This window comes from Oxyura jamaicensis, chromosome 2 (genome assembly GCF_011077185.1).
Source record: "Oxyura jamaicensis isolate SHBP4307 breed ruddy duck chromosome 2, BPBGC_Ojam_1.0, whole genome shotgun sequence".
Lineage (NCBI taxonomy): Eukaryota > Metazoa > Chordata > Aves > Anseriformes > Anatidae > Oxyura > Oxyura jamaicensis.
In genome coordinates this window covers 97,981,407-97,999,360 of record NC_048894.1, presented here as the reverse complement: position 1 = coordinate 97,999,360, position 17,954 = coordinate 97,981,407, and the positions used below count along the sequence as shown (strand labels likewise).

At 37.1% G+C, this 17,954-nt stretch overlaps 1 protein-coding gene across 2 annotated transcripts in view; it reads left to right on the top strand.

Annotated features, from left to right (window-relative positions):
• The window catches only part of ZNF407 (zinc finger protein 407), a 336,175-nt gene that overhangs the window by 238,542 nt on the left and 79,679 nt on the right, over nucleotides 1-17,954 (top strand). The gene's annotated exons all lie outside the window — the stretch shown is intronic.

The window sequence follows — 17,954 nt, the reverse complement described above, 5'->3', positions numbered from 1 at the left end:
CATTTATTCTGAAGAAGAACATGATTTTGAAATGGGCTTAGTCCTCTTCAAGTTTTCATAAGGGGTGAAGGTTATGTGTCAAGCACTGAGATCCATTCAGGTTTCATCAGTTTGCAGTTTAATGCTTAAACATCTGAAACACATGCTATTTAGATGCTTCATTTTGAAATTTAGTTAAACTTTTGTAGAGAAATATATTTTTCAAACATTTGTATTAAATTTCTTTACCCACCCCATTCCTCCAAGAGCAGAAAAATAAAATTCCTGAGCAAATTCACTATCAAATGAATGTACTCCTTTAAAAATTTCATTACAGCGAAACAATGATTAGCATTAAAATATAGAACAGCAGAGATCCGTCAATAACTTGCATGTATGTTTTGAGGCTTGTACATTAGAGAGCACAGACATTAAAATCACTGGAGGAATGCAGAACAAAAATAATTGCTTTAGAAACAGGAACTAAAAGAAAAAAAAAAAAGCTGGGGATGTGCTCTGTTTAGGAAGTAGATAATTTTTATTGCAGGGATTTTAAAGTTCAGAATAGAAGGCAGAAGTATAGTTGGAACATCAGGACAGGAGAAAAGAGTTCAGTGGAAAGAGTTTAGGAGAAATAATACAAGCGTAGACTGGAGCTTAAATGAAATGTGATCTTAATTCAGGAGAGGCAGATAACTTAGACATCACTGGAAGGGAAGACAAGTCAGAGCAGAGGGAACAAAGAACAGATGGTAAGAAGAAAGAGTTTGGGAATCCAGAGGAGGAAGAAGCTATGTGGGCCAAATCCTCCCTAAGATGCAAATTAATCTTCTATTGAAGTCCTACTATTCGTACTGTTGTCAGATTTGAATCTTCTATAAGGAATCGATCCTGTAATTTTTGAGAGTCACATACCTGTGAAAAGGATGACCTAGAGAGTTTTCATTCAGCACTATGCAGTGTTGCAGTGTTGCAGTCAAGCTATTTTAAAACCTTTCAGTCTTCTCAGAATGACTGCTTGCTTTCCTGACTAGAGGCAGTGTATTATTTGTACCATATATTTCTATTTGCCAAGTATTCCACTTCATTTTGGAACCAATCATCATGTCATGTCAGCATATGGTGGATAATATCTGGATGTGCAAACAAAATGCTAGTTGGCGGAATACCAATTTCAAAATAGGTCAGAAAGCTGATCACATTTCACCATAGTCCTGACTAACGTGAATGGATATTGAACTCAGATCTTAAATCCAGACACTGCTGGGTTTTAACTGCAATAATCCCACATAAAATAACATGAAGAATTAGAATGCTTTCAATAGACAAATATACATTATTCATGCATGAAAGAGGTTACACTGGTAGAACCACGAGCATTTTTCTAAAATTACAAAATCTGTGTAAGTTTTCACATTGTTTGTTCAAGGCTCCATATCTAAGTAAAAGAATTTCTCATTTCAGCATAATGTGGTTAAAACTATTCAACTTGCTTGTCTTGGCAACACAGGAAAACTGCCATGTGTTGTATTCTAATGGTACCTATATTTTAATACATTAATTCTTATCCTGGAGAAATCCCCTTACACTAAAGAGGGTTCTGTACACTCTAGAAAGAATGGGTTGTCACCTCGTTATTGCTGTGGTAGCCTACAACTGGTACACAACAAAAGCATGTTGAAATATTATTCGCATAATCCCATCGCTAAAATGGCAATACTGTATTTTCCTTTCAGGAAGAAACACTCTTAAAGCAGGACCTAGGTGATAACTGTGCATTTACATCAGAATTAAGTTAAAGGGTTTTTCTTTTCTTCTGTTCAATCCATTTCTGACTGCTGGCCATCCGTGAGTTAAAGATTCTAGAGAAGGTTTTCAGAGGGATGAGGGGATAACTCCTGTGCCCTGGCTAACATTCCTTATCAAAATAAGATTTGTTCTATGTCTAGCTCATGGTTACTGATTGCTTGTTGGTCATTGCTGATACCCACAGAGAATCCACAACACGACTTAGAACCTGTGAGGATGATAGGAGTATGAAAGCGTCATACAAGATCAATTTTTTAGCTTAAACATATTTGTCTTTCTTTTGTGTTCTAATATTGCTTTGTCATGGGAAAGCCCCCCTTCTGCTTCTGCAAGCAGAATAGAAATAGAATAAGTCTCATCAGTGGCAGAAATGGACACCAACTCCCGCCCCTTCCCAGCCACTTCCCAGGACCAGTCAGAAATTCCTCCATCACAGCCCACCAAGAGTGGAGCTGTGGGATGCCTTTCAGATGTGTCTGGGAGTTCAAATCAAGTTTCTTTCTCATCTCTGAAACTGAGATTATCAGTTGGATTTCTAATTCAAAGTCTTTGAAGTAATATGAATTTCTGTTCGGCTTTCTTTAGCAATTGATAATGGAAACTACTCATATTATTCTTGTTTGAAATGTGCGAATCTGAATATTTGTCCTTAAAAATGCAAAATTAATACAGTGAGTGAATTGTTATATCATGTTGATGACCGCCAGTTTGGTGATTTTTTTTTTAAAGTTAGATTAATTGATAAACAAAATTTTTCTGAGTTGCGCAGCATGGACTTGTCTTTATGACAAAACTAGTACAGAGTAAGCTGAAGAAATCTTTGGATATGCATTACATTTCCAAGTTTCTTGGAGGTGTTGTTGTTTGTTGTTTTTTTTTCTCCCAGTTGACGCTACATCTCAATAATGAGTTTAACTGAACCTGAATGCTTTGACAGGTGGGACAGGAGAATGGCCAGTTCCTGTGGTAGAAGCTGAAAGGGATCAGTACTCCAGCTGTTTTTCTCAGTGCTTTTTGTCTGCTTTGGAACAGCATCGCTTGATAGTGATAATTTCAGTTTGAACTAAATGCTCACCATTTAGGAGCTCTTGTCTTATAAGCATTATGATACTATTATGATGCATTATTTATATCCAAAGAGAATAATATCTATGGATTGACATCTCCATTATTCCACTAGCTACGGAGACCATGGCATCTCACTGTGTGCGTAGTAGTCTTGTGTGGATACTAAACTGGCTGTAAGGCAAAAAGCTCTTTGGAGAGAAGAGGAGCAGTTTGCTAATTATTGTTTTCTTGATCATGTTGGAAGTTACACGATGATATTGCTTTTTTCTGTATCATTATTTCTGTGCTGCACTGTTAGAAGTGAACATGATGTCCAAGAATGAGTGCCACTCTGGGAAGTTGGAATAACCCTTTTTTTGTGTGTGTTATTGATGCAGTGGGCTTGGTCTCTGTCTGAGTTTCCCCTTGTGCATGTGGTGGTTTTATCGTGCTAGGCAGCTGAACACCACAACCGCTCTCTCACTCCCCCTCCTCAGATGAGGAGGGGAAGAAGTAAAGGAAAAAAACAACTCACGGGATGAGATAAGGATAATTTAATTAAAGGAAAAAAAAATATTAAGGAAATATTAACAATTCAACTAAAGGGAAAAAAGGGAAAGGGGAAGAGGGAGGGGGAAAGGGAATAACAAAACAAAACAAGTAAAGGCTATGTGGAAGTGCAGAGGAAATAAATTACTCTCCACTATCCACAAATGAGCGATGCTTGACCACGTCCTTGAAGCAGGGCCTCAACGCACGTAGCCGGTGTTCAGGAGGAGGACAGACGTTTTCTCAACGAGAGCCCACCACTCCCCTCCTCTTCCTTTTTCCACCTTTTATTGCTGAGTGTGACATCATATGGTATGGAATATCCCTTTGGTTGGGTTAGGTCAGCTGCCCTGGTGATGTTTCTTTCTCACTTTTTTGCCCACGCCCTAGGAGGGTCAGAGAGAGTCCTGATGCTGTGCCAGCACTTCTCAGCAGCAGACACAGCACCGGTATGATACCACTGCTGTTCTAGCTACAAGTGCAGAGCGCGGCACTGTAAGGGACAGTTAACATCCCAGCCAGACCCAGGACAGTGCAAAATGGATGCAGTGCCTATGTAGTTCAAGGCAAAAGGCTTTTGCTTAAAAATGGTTTCACAATACCCAGTTATGTGATTCGGGAACTGCTTAAGACATTGAACAGAAAATTTGGAGGTAGTTTTACTAATTTAGAATTAGCAGTCATTAACTATTTCTTGGAAATCTTTTTAAAAATTAAGGAAAGGCAGATCAATTTATCGTTTTCTTTGGTAAGTCCATTCTTCCTTTGAAAGCCATATCTTGCTTGTGAGGGACTCCAATTATCCAGCGTGCTCTGAGTGTCTGCCACACTTGGAGCTGGTGGGAGCGGAGGATCGCTTGCCCCTATGGCTCCTGGCAGAAAGGAAAGCAGGAAAGCACGAGCTGGTTCCCCTCACTGCACAGCCCTGTTGTGGGGCGTGCTTGGGAGCAGAGCTGTAGTGCGCCTGTGCCTCCGTGAAAATTATAGGTGCCTCTGGGGTTGGGCATCCACAGAACAAAGATCGTGACGATCATGTTTTGGCAGTTTGCTGCCTACGTGGTGATTGAAGGCTTAGTGCTCATGAAGAGTTACATAATTCATGACCAAAATGATAGATAGGCACTTGATTATAGTGTATGGGTTGCTTCACAGGGAGAAAATATCAGACGTGAGCTACTCCTAATCTAGCTGAGAAAAGCCTAAGAAAAATCAGTTACTGAATGCGTAGTCAGACAAATTGAAATAGGAAACAAGGTGCAAACACTTAAATACAAAGTCAATTGAGCTCTGGCAGCAACTAGCAGAAGAAATTGTCCCCATTCCACTACTTTAAGCGTTAAGAAGACTGGATGTCTTTTTGGAAGATAGGTTTGAAGGAAGGCCCAAGGTTGCTGGGCACACTGCAAAACTAATTAAATGTAATTTAAGGGGCTTTGATATACCAAAAGTCAGACAATTATCTAATGGTCCCTTCTGCTCTTAAATCTTAAAACACTGTTGATCTACTGCTCCTAGGTAATGGTTGTGCCTGTGGATCTAAAGTGCTTCGGTGTTGTGGTAGTAGAGGTAGCTGAGGGAACGTGTAAGTCCCCCCCCAGGTGTTCTTTCTCCTGGAGATGACATTCCCATTGCCAACACTGAAATGGTACTCTCTGAGCCTCAGATATCTGTGCCCAGCTAGAGGTACCCCTGCCTTTCTGATATGTCATTAAATTCTTTCTAAAATACGTAGGGATATCTATCTATCTGTCTATCTATCTGTCTATCTATCTATCAGTCTATCTATCTATCTGTCTATCTATCCATCTATCTATCTATCTATTTATATTTTTAAGAGGTGTTAGAAGAATCCTTATGAAATTCTGCTGTTTTATTGGTCAGTCTCCTTGCTGTGTTATTAGATCCTGAGGTCTGAAATCAACAACAACAACAACAAAGCAGTTAATCACCTGTGCAGTAAACCAGGCCTACATCCTACTTTTTTTTCTTTTTTAGTTTACGAGAACAGAGTTAGGGGATGTTTAAGCTCTTTCCAGACATCAAGAAGAGTTTACAGCAAAGTTCCTTTTATGCATCAGTTTGAAATATATTTTTCTGAACTTTTTTGAAGTGCAGTTTTCAAAAGTCTGTGCCCTCCACACTTTTCTGTTTGAGTTTCTTTAGCTTTCCAGAAAGCAGTCTTTACTAGCAAACTGCAGCCTGATTACATCATCAACAAGGGACCAAATTGTGATGCTATCAGTTGTAACAGTTGCAATATTCATGAACGGAATTCTGAAAGTTCAAATAGTTAATCCTAAATAAAATTGTGATCTTTATCCCACTTGACAGCTACATTTATCAAATTATTAAGAGAAAAAATTGATTGCTAAAAGTTATGGTGTGATCTATTATGTGATTTTATCAAGGTATAACTGTATTACCGAGTGGAAACTGCAGACTTATTCAGAATGTGAATTGCACACACATAACCCGATAATATAGCAATTATACCAGTATCCTCGCGCTTTCTGCTCTTAATTTTTTCCTTTCTTTCTCTTTGTCCTTTTTCTTTTACAGCTTCTGACTATTCAGTAGAAAATACAAAGTTGAAAAAAAATAGAAAAAATCAAAATTGAAAATCTCTGTTTACTATTATACTCTCTGAATTCATCATACTACAAAAATATAAATTCAGTGAATGCTATTTATTAGTGAAGTAATTAAATCCAAGTCAGTTAAGCACCTATGCAAACTTGTATATGATACTTTAAATAAAGCCTCCAAAGAATGGATACACAATTTTATTTGCAAGCATATTAAACTTTTTCTTGGTATAGTTTTGCTCTTAGTCTTTATCACAATTTAAATAAAATATGCTTTAAATGCTGTAATTTAAAACAATATTAAGAATCTGTCATTGCTAGATACAGGCAAATCAGGTAGAAGGATTTTTTTTCTGCAGGAATATTGCTTGGGTTTCTAGTCAGATAAAACATTATTTTTGATGGCTGGTGTACTTAAAAAAAAAAAGCAGCAGCTCTGCTTCAAACAGGTTTGCTCTTGTCATAGCTATTAGTGCCAGTCTTTCAATAGCATGTCATGTTGATTGGCAGACACTCCCTTTCCTCTTTTGTGAAGAATAATAATTTTAGTGTGTGCTTGAAATAAAACCTAGTATAAATGATTTTCTGTTTGTAAAGGAGAAAGCTAGGTTCCTTATAACCAATGTAGATTATGTATTATTGTGTTTCAGGAAAAATTAATCGACATTAAAAAAAAAAAAAAAAGTTAAAACGTAAGTCATTTGATTATTTTTATATCTGTCTTCTATTAGAAGGCTTCATATGCCAAGGGAGCTTCTGTAGGCAGTGTCTTTATCTGGGCGGTCGTGACTGTAAAGTTGGTCCTTTCCAGGTAGTGAGCTATGAAGAAAGATGTGAGGTTGTAAAAGTATCTTCTCTTCTTGTGTAATATGTAGCTTTTGCTCCTGCTGTTGAAGACCTTAGGTACTCCTTTCATAGTTCCTTAGCTGCTTTTCCTGAACAGTCAGCTTATATTGCTGCTGAGTGACAAGAAAAAGGGTGTTGAGATACTTTGATGCAAATATTACATCATCTAACATGGAAAAAATACCACCGTTAACGTAGTTGTGTTCCATTAAGTGGATGGTATCCTCAGATGAGAGCGAAGGCCACGAATTTCACTAAAGAAAAAAACGTTCAAAATATAGTTTTAAGGAAAAGGAAAATAGTGCCTAGACCAAAGTCTGGAACTTCTCCTAATGCATCTGATCAGCAGAGATGTAATGTCTGTCATATTGTGCACCATTTTTCCATCAGAAAAGTTGGTGCTCTGCTGAAGAGTCATTGTGCAAGTGTTTTTCATACTCTATAGCACAAATGACATTTGTAGTTGTCATCTGGTACTCTGTTCACTGCCTGCCTGCTCACGTCCCACTGTGCTGGCGATTTCCAACCCCATGTTCCTTTCTGAGGGACTGTCCCGAGCAGTTTGAATCTCTTTTGCTATGTCTAAACAAATAGTCTGGTGCAAGCACACTTTGCTGGCACATAGCTGCTTTTCTGTCCTTCTGTCCTTCTGTGCCATGCTGGTTTCCATGGGAGAGGACCCAGACATCTGACCTGGAAGGCAGCTATGCCACACTGGCCAAAACAGAAATCCTCATCAGTTTTCAAAATTGCTGTTGAGTTCTAATGCTTTGTATCTGTCCTCAAAAGATCATCAGACAGGCAACTGCTCTGCAAATTACTTGCAATCCAGTGCATTGTGGTGTTAGCCACATATTGCTGGTATTCACCAAGACTGTTGCCTTTGCAAGGATGTCACATTCACCGATGAAAAGAAGGTAATCTTACTTCAAGGCATTACTTCATTACACTAATAGATAATACATCCTTCATGAAGAACATGAGACATATTATTGGCTATTTGGTGCTAAAAATAGGATATCCTAACATAAAAGTTTTAAAGCAAGGCTGAAATATTAAAGTACAGAAGTAGAAGTCCCTTCAGATGAGACAGCACATCCTAGAAAGGCAAAATATTGAATTTTTCTAGAAAATATATATGCATACTGGTATTTGGTAAATAGAAATAATAAAAGGAAATAATAGTATTCAAATATCAATGTGTATATATATGTTTACATAGAGAGAGATGTACAATTCTGAGGTAAACACAGAAAACAGGATACCAGGTTCATCAGAAAACCTTCTGAAACAAAAAATAACGATGAACCTTACATAAGGATTAAAAAGTAAAGATCTATACTGTATAGGAGTCATTCAGCATATTTTAAAATGTCTAGATTATCCTACAACCAGAAAATTTAAGTTCTTTTCATATTAGCAGAAGCTCTTTTAAGAGTAAATCTCTTAGTGTATCATCCAGGGAAGTTATACTGGAGTACTAAGAAATATGAGGCGGTTAAAAATTTTTGTTTATCAAAGTAAACTTAAGGTGTAAGAGGCAACTTGCAGGAGAATATGAAAATGTTGACTTAAAATGTGTTGTAATTTTATATACTCATACATATTAATGGTATAATAAATACCTATACATAATTATCACATCATTGTCATCCCTATTATGAACAAATTATTGCATTACTTGGCGACTTGAACTAAGAGTGCTTCTGAGACCTGGGCGTGCACTTTATCTCAGTATAACCACATAGCAGAGTGTATTTTGCCTACATAATAGGCAAAATATGACCTATAGGCCTTTTTCCCTGTAGCTATACTTTATTTAGAGGACACTTAAATTTTCTACTTACGAGATACTACCAACATCTCAACAACCTGTCCTGAAAGAGTGATAAAGGACTAATATTTGTAAGTCTCTTTTGATTCACTTGCTAGACATCGTCTCAATTTATGTATGTATGTATGTATTTATTTATTTATTAAATTTCAGAAATGTTGTATTTGGGTATCACACATAATTTGGTTACTACACAAATCGGCACAAATAATACCAAATAATTCAGCAATCATAAAAATGTTTAAATGTATGTGGGTAATGTTAGGTATGGAAGGATTGAATCAAGTACTTGGTGCTTTACTAGCTCAGGTCATTAGTGAGGAGAAGAGCCCTCAACAATAATTGCTCCAATGAATCACAAATCATTGGCATTCCATGCTGATTTTTAAAATTTCTTTTGGGCTTTCTTTTTGTTTGCTTTCATTGATCCAATGTATGCTGCACCGACATTCCATTAATTTCTTGACTTGGCATCTTGGATCTTGACCTTTTGCAAGTAGGATGCCTTGTCTGTCTGGTACACGTGTTCTTTTGTACTTCTTCTAATTTCTATTTTACTTCCAATAGTTCTTCATAATTTTTCCCATCTTTTCATTTACCAGATCTTTGGTACCTTTCAAATGCTAAATGCTCTCCCATATATCCTTAGTAACCATGCTGGATTTTTCTGTCCTTTTTAATATTTAGGTTTTATTGGATGAATGTAGATTGCACCTTCTCTAACTGTGCCTTAAATAATTGCCACTTAAGGGAATTAAGAAGTACAAGGGAAGGAAAATGCTGACCCATAGACTAAGCAGAAGGAAAAAACGTTCCCACTGGGTCCAATTTCCTAAGAAGGACCATCAGGATAGTGACTAGGACCTGAAATTATGGGCTGAATGACCTCTAAAAAATTATCAGTTCAAAGAGGAGCTTGTCTATAACTGTTTGCACTAAAGGAAATGAAGATAGGTAGAAGTCTCACAGAAGAAAGATTGCTTCTCTTTCTTGGTGAACATATAAGCGCATAATATGAAACTATATCTCATATAAATACATCGCATGCCGACTCTATAATTCTTGTATCATGTCAAAAAACCATGGAGGCAGATATCATATCTCTTAACTCCCAGCGGGTCAGTTAGTGGGGAAACCCTTGTTCTAAATGGGAAGATAAAAAGTACATCTTCTGAATTTAAGATATTTTATGCAAGTCTTGCATTTATTGGAAAGAGTGCATGCTCATCAATATCTAATGTCAAAGAAATGGGCTGTACTAAAACTGCTACAGATTTAATACGGATGTTTTCCTTCTCTGAGCCCTTAACAGGCTGATTTTCATCTAATGTTCTCTGATAGTGTAAAGGAACCTTAAAGTGAATGCAACTTTCAAATAGATTTCATGGGAACCTGAAAACAAATGATAATTTTGGGCTTCCGATAACACAGATCAGTGGTTCAGATCCACAGGGCTGGAGCAAAGGCACTGCTGGGTTACAGAGGCATCCTTCCAGTGGCTGGGCTGTGAGAAGTACCGGAGAAGTATTGGGAGGCAAAGCTTCTGGATGGGTTTCTCCAGCATATTTAAGGGAACTTTTCAGACACTTGAAGGACACAATCGGTTACTGCTTAAATAACATTTCAGAAGCTTAGGTTATTTTTACTGGCGGAGTTTTTCATTAGTGGTCATTGTATTGTAGCTAAAAGAAAGAGTTGGTTGCTATATACTGTGGGTATATTATGGGGTTGCAGAGGTGATCAACGTACTTATAAAAAAACTTTAAGAAAACTAGTGCATGGCACTCTGAGCTATGTACCTGTTTTGTATCTTGCCAGAATGGTACTTCTTAGTCTAAGAAGTAGCAGCAGATAACGGCTTTCAGAACACAGTTTGTAGAAGATTTAGAACTTGTCTACTTTGAAGTAATAGCATCCAGAGGGAACTACTGAAATGAAATCATCTTTTGATAGCAAGAGAAAGATAAAACCCGGGTTATCTAGTTATCTCAGGGGATATCAAGTTTTTAGGGAAATGTTTTTAATTTAACATTGATTTTAGATTCAGGATATATATCTGAAATTCAGATAACTTCAGAAAACTTCTAAGAGCAGAGTAGAGGAGAGGCACCAATTGCAGAAAGATTTGGTCAGGAGAGATACTAGCTAAGTGTTCAGTTACAGAAAGAGTAAATGGTTATAAGACGGTCTGAGCATTGTAAGGTTTCTGAGGATCTTGGGAAAGTTGAGAAGAGAGACTGGGATGACTCCTTCAGAAAGTACTTTAGCATTGTTGCCATCTTCTCACTAAAACCGGAAACAAAAAATTGATTTAGGGGGTTGTGATTTTGCACAAGGGATTCAGATTTGAGCATGAAGTGGGTTTTGATAGGTGGCTGTGCAGCTGTACTAAGTGGCTCACAACCTAAAGGCCGTCTATTTGTAGTGTTAGTGCCTGCTTTATGTGGTGAGTCTGCTGTGCCATATGCAAAAATAATGCTTTTGTCTGACATCCCCATGGGACACTTTAAGGCATCTTTGGAATTCTGACAAAATGTTCTAAGTCTGTAGGCTTTGTCTTTGCTTAAAGTAAAACCTGTTTTTTTGTTGTTTTTTTGTTTGTTTGTTTGTTTGTTTTTTAACCTGACCAGAATTTTGAAACTACATGCCTTCCTTTCATGTTAGGATTAATAGGTAAACTGGGATGATTAAAGTATTTTTTGCCAATATTTTCTGAAGAAAATCAGTGTAGAATTTCAATCCGATTGCTCCCGATAATGACTGACAGAAATAGATCTTTTGGATAATGTAAAAATATAGATGCTATACAAAGAAAGAGCAAATGTAAAGTTGTACTACAGTTTAAAATTTAAAGTGTGTGTTGTTAAAGCTCTCAGTGCATTTGAAGTTATCTATTGTTTACATAAAGTTACATTATATCTCTCAAAGCAGTTCCATTTTTCCAAATGCTGTTGTGTCCCTGGCTTCACAAGACATGCATGTCTAAATAATGGTGAACATTAATATCTGTATTTTTGTTTACTACTTTACATTGGTATTTCATGTACTGTCTCTTTCAGCCAGGAGAAAGTAATTGTACATGTACCTACATCGCTAGAAAAATGCATGAAAGTAAATTTAAAAATGACAGATAAAATAATTTCTAATAGACTTTGGCTATATAGGCTGAAAGAAACCAAATTACAGTCCTTATTTTTCAAGAATTTTTGAACATAAATAGACCCATATTAGCCCTTGCCAGCATCGTTCACTTATTTACTACCTGGTTCTATATTTGCAGAATGTTTAGAACATGTATTCCAAGCTTTTGGGTATTGCAGTAGTTTTTAAGAAGCCTGAAGTGTTTTGGAAAGCCCATGCTATCTGTCTACTCCATATTTTAATTATTTTTATTTTTTTTTCAGAAGAATTACATATAAATAAGCACAATTTCTAAAGCTCTGGTAAGGAAGTACAGTGTTAGGTAGAAGAAACAACCGTGATGAGAATAGGGAGAAATAGAGCCAGTCCAAGTTATCAGTCTGGATGTTGTTACGCCGAAATGCTATACTCTGCTGCAGCGTGGATTGTAGGGAGCAAGATGTTTTCCAATAATTAAAGGCCCTAGGCTTCTAAGATGCTTAGAACTAAATGCGGTTATTGTTCCAGTTATATGAGATAGACGATAAATTAAATTGCATATTTTCACTTTCCAGTAAACTTTTATCTTTTGCTTTCGTCATTTAGAAATGGAGTTTGAAGTGTACCGAATTGTTATGAAAGTCTTTCAGCAAAGTAAGGACTGTGAGTTTCTAAGTGGTATGCAGAGATGGGATTTGTCTAATTGGGTAGGCATTTAATTTTGTAAGATGGGATCTGTATTAGATATGTCATGAAAAATAAAACCAAATTTATTTCACCTATGGTATTCAAGCACACTTATTTTGCCATAAAGATATTGTATTTGTATTTCATACATTGCTAAAAGTATATGTGACAAATTTATTATTCTGTAGTATCATGTTTTGGTTTAGTTTATATCATATAGAACCAAAATTTCATTGGCAATTTTTGTATTTAAAGGCTTGTTAATCTGCATTGATTTCTTAGTTTGGTATGGATTCTTAGCTGAAAAATACAGTACATCACTGCCTGTTCTATCACCTGACAGCAACTGATAAAGCAGCCGTGCAGAAAGTGTCAGAAAAGGTTAATATTTATTGATTTTATGGCGCTACAACCAATGTAGTTTTGCCATCAAAGATGTATGGCCACCAGCAATGGAATCTGTAAAATTGCAGGTTGGACGCTGGTTTTTATTATAACCTATGCCAGTATTCTGGCCTTAAAAAATGACAGATATTTAATTTAAGACAAAAGGCTTTGAATGTGCAGCTGCTGTGTACCTGGAACGGGAATTTCGTATTCTAAAATGAAACCCTAGTGCAATGCTGTAAAGCTTAAGGGGGGAAAAACTCACAACCTTGCATTGCAAATGACAATCACATTTAGCCTTTTCATCCACTTAACTACGTGCTATTGATCTGCAGAAGGTGCCCAAGCAAGTGATAGCTGAAATTATGAGCAATAAAGGGCTTGCTTCTTCAAACAAAAAAGTATATAATTAGGAGGCGAGGGGGAGGGGGCAGAGCCCGTGTTTGGTTTTAAAGGCGTTTAAACAAGATGGACTGAGTGCAACAGCAGTGTTTAAGTGTACACAAGGAGAAATCTGGTTGCCTTGAAGCATAAATCCATGGTCTGGTTGCAGCTTGTGTGTAGAAATTAGGCCTGCACTCCAGCCTTTACATTTATCTCCATCAGGATTTGCCTGACAGAAAGACAATCTGTTGGTTTGTCTGCATCAACTAGGGAGAGGAAAATCTTGTGAAGCTTTGGTTCTTCTAAATGCATCCCTAGTTTGCATTTTTATTCTATTTTTCATTTACTGACTCCCGATATCAACTTCTTCATAACTGATAGTTCTATTGATATTTCCGGAAGGTTTTCAAGAAGATGGAAAAGTGCTTGCTGAAGTGTTGAAAATTAACCTACTAAAATATATATAGACATACATGGGCTTTGTACAGGGAGGTTTGTAAGGAACAATAGCAAGAGCTGTCCCCAGGTTTTCAGAATTCCTGTTTAACTCATATTGACTGCAGAATTACCGCCTTCACGGTACAGTTTTGCATACAGATTTTTCTCTCCCGCTCTTTACGGTTCAACTTTAGGGACGGCAGCAACAAGGAGGTTAGTTTGGAACAGAACCTACTGATAATTCAGCAGTAAGGAGCTCTTATTTTAACCTGACCAGCAGAATAATTTGTGTGGCATACAGTAAACATGCATTAGATCGCCTCTTGTCTGTACCACATTTTTCTGTGGAGTTTTATACGACTAGTTTGTCTGGCTTCCTTTTCCCCAGACAGCTTACCCGTTTTATTGTGCTCATTTAGAGGAAAGAAAAACTGTTTGTCTCCTTGAAAGGCAAGAGAACAGTGAGTGGAAAACTACTTTTATAGCTAAAATACCATTATAATATATGGCAACTAAAATTCTAAAATTGAAAGAGAAGATACAAGAGAAAATCTTAAATCATTTTTTTAAAGCCACTGACAATTTGAAATATTCCCCATGAAGATTTCTATTTTTTTGCCTTCCTTCCTTGAGCTTCGTAAAATGTGATTTTTAAAATGATTGTTAAAATAACTTGTTTAATTTCAATAACTCAAATAAGATCCATTCCTCATATAACTCCACCTTTTTTATTTTAATGACTGTGTCATTAATCTAACATTTTCCATTTTTATTGTGCTTCATTTTTCCCCCTCTGATCACTTTAAATTATGACTACGAAATGGCATGCATTCAGCAGCAGCATGCTCTGGCTGCGTTCTTACATCTCTTTTACCCCTTTCACTCTCATGTTTTTACCCTTCTGTACAGCCAGGAGCCAACAACATTGTGGCTGTGCGGTGGCCTTAAGCAACTTCCAGGCCACAGCTACGGGTGGCAGCTTAGTGACAGAAGGTTTTTCAAACACTTTATTTTTATTTTATTTTATTTTATTTTTAATTAAATAGCACTGATATCAACTATTTGTTAAAGTTTATAACGCCTTCACCCCCAAATTGGTCATTACCTTAGGTAATGGTTGATATGTTAGGTTGTTAGCTGATTTTAACAAATGATTTTGTGGAATTATTACTTAATTCATAATGTAATTAAACTTTAGTGCCCAACAATACACAACCAAAGCCATATATTTATCTTGGATTGCATAACCATGAAAAGACTGCATTGCTTAAGCCATTATCATTCACTGAGTAAATAAAATTAATTTATTAGAAACTTTGCCACACACAAATTTGATATAAAGCTAAGAGATAAGGAAGAAAATAGGTAATTGGGGGCTGCAGCTCACTCAGTGATCACACGTGCTGATGGCTCGTGCAGCACTCTGGCCCTCCTCATAGCGCCCATGCACAATGGGAATGAAAATTGAGAGTGCATCCGATTCTTCGAATTCAGATCCTACTTGTATTCACCTGGCTTTTTGACTGATCTTCAGATACAGGATGTGACGCGGTCCATCAGATTAGGATTCTTGTATGGTAATACCGCCCTGAACACCCGTGTGTGCACCATGTGTGTTAGCAGCAGTACTGCAAGATCCCTGTGCTACTTCCGAGTTAACGCACCGAACAAAAAGCAGCATCTGCTTATTAAGAAAAAGTCAGCATGAGCCAGAAATTATTACATTTTATTTCAGAGGTGAGAAAGGGTATAGAAACATGCTAAGTTTGAAATCAACATACCTCTATTTACAAAAATGTACAGGTAGCAGTGTGTTTCCTCAAGAACCAGAAATGAAAAATAGAGAACAGCTCTACTCTGAGCATGAGAATTGCACTGGTGATTATTAGTGGTAGAGTTACAGTGTTATTGCTGTTTGGGGATAGAGTTGGGCGCAAGTCTGCTTGCAGGCGCCCATGCATCAGCTCTCCTTGCCCTTGATGGAAATCAGTGCCATTTGGGAACCCACTGCACGGCACAAGCGGAGGCTGAATCCAGGCTGTTAAAACCAGAGCGCGTGAACTTCAAAGCTGCAGCACCGAGGGGCTAGCCTGGACTCATCGTCCCCAAAGAAGCAGGGAACAGTATCGCATTAGCTCAGCTACGCGGCCCCTACATCAGAGCGGGTTTGCCTCCGGCCGATCCCTCGTGCAGCCAGGAAGTGAGGGGTCTGTGCTTCAAAGCAGAGCTTGTTCTGTTGGAAGCAATTGGCTAAAATCTCCGGAGTATTACTTAGTTATTAGACAGGGGGTGAGGGGGAAAGTACCTTCTCTGGAACACTGAGATTGCAAGAGGTTTTTGGGCAATGGACATAAATCTCACCAACCCCACACAATCCTGCTCACAAGCCTGCATACTATGTCTCCTGTATGCAGAGATGCACAGAGCCCCTCCAATGGGGCATGAGGATGTCTTGCTGTTGGGTAAATATTGCACCTGCCCTCACAGATCTATAGGACATGCCCTGACATTCAGTTCTTAACAATTCTTTAGTAGTATTTCCTTTAGTTAGTCAATTACATTTCTATTTATCCACTGTCTTCCTCAAGCATTCCTTGCTATAGTACTTTATGCAGTAACTTATTCAGATTTTCTTGATCCTTCTTGCTGAAGTTATAAATTTGATAGCATTGCTATATTGACTGGAATGTTACAGAGCAGTTAGCTTTTACTGGTTTTGTAATCTAAAGTATGTGATTTTATTGTTCATTTTTATATCTTAGATTTCATCCTTTATTAGAATTTTGAACTATATCATATTCAGGGGAAGATTTATTCATTGTGCTAAGTACACATTTTAAAATGCTGATTAATTAACTCGTAATTCATCGTCCATCTTAACAGTTAGATCTCAGGGTTTTCTTTGATACAACCGTGAATGAAGGGAAATAAGTAAACGTCATCTGTCACAGTATTTTTTGTCTCAAGAGACATTTGTAAGAGTTGCAATATCCACCCAACCTCTACTTTTCGCTTATGGAAGGAAAGAGTAGGAATAATTTTCTAGAGCGTTATGTCAAGACTTTCCCCTATCTCTCTTTCATTGCTCTGGGTCTGGGTATTGCAGGCAGAGATGGGAAGGTCCCACTCCTGTTTGTATGCCTGTAGTCCAAATCACAGTTCTGTAATCATAATTTTGCTCTGTAGTAATCTTGTGCCATTATATGTGATTGAAACTGAGATATTAGCATTTATGGTCCCAGATCAAATAACCTAATCTTTAAGCACACTTTACATCCTCTCGTCCTCTAGGATTTTCTTCTTGATTTTGTTACTGAGGCATTTAGGCCATTTAGACATTATTTTTGGTAAATAAATTGTATATTATTTATGGAGTACGTTTAGATTTCTCTTAAGTGTACCTTTAAAAATATTTGTTATTTTTGGAGTAAATAAAATACCCCATAATTGTTCGAAGCTGTATCTTGTGTAACTAATACATATGCTCAAACATAACTGTTTTGCCGTGTGTTCTACCTGGTGAGACTTAATTGCTTAAAATCCAAGTTCCCTACAGATATGTACGCCAGAAGAAAGATAACCTAGGTGACGTAATTTTAAATATCAGTATCAGTGGACAACTCACAAATTGCATTTTTCAGCAGCTTCTTTTGGATGTTTGATCGTTACAACCAGTTTGTTGTTTCTTTTTTTTTGGTTTGTTTGGGATTATTTTTTTTTTTCCCACTGCTGAACAATTACAATCAGTGTTTTGAGGCTTCAAATTGTCATTTATGTTCCTGCAGTGGAAGCAAGGTTATTGGTAAAAGTGTATTTGAATTCACAATGGCTTCAGTGAGAAATTGCCTGAGGTATTTATTGTCCTATATCTTATGACAGTGATAACTTGTAAAGAATTGCGTTAATTGCAGCTTGTTTGCTTCAAAGTAGCTAAGTTTCTAATTTCTGTTTTATTCCTTTTCAAGTATCATTTGGGACGGAGAAAGATTGATACAGATGCTAAAAAGCAGGTTATGTTTTTCAAAGAATGCAGTTACTAACTAATGAAGTTCATAAACTCATCCACAGTCTACATAAATTCTGGTCAGTGACAGTCTTGATAGAAATCAGGAAGTAAGAGCTCAAGATAAATGGTCGGACTTTTGATGAAAAAAAGTAGAATACTTTGACAGCAGAATGAATGAAAATGCCATGAGTATTTTTAATCTACTAATCTTCCCTACCAGGCTTTTTTTTTTTTTTTTTTTTTAAGTGTCTTTCAGGAGTAGAGAAGTGATATTACATAATTT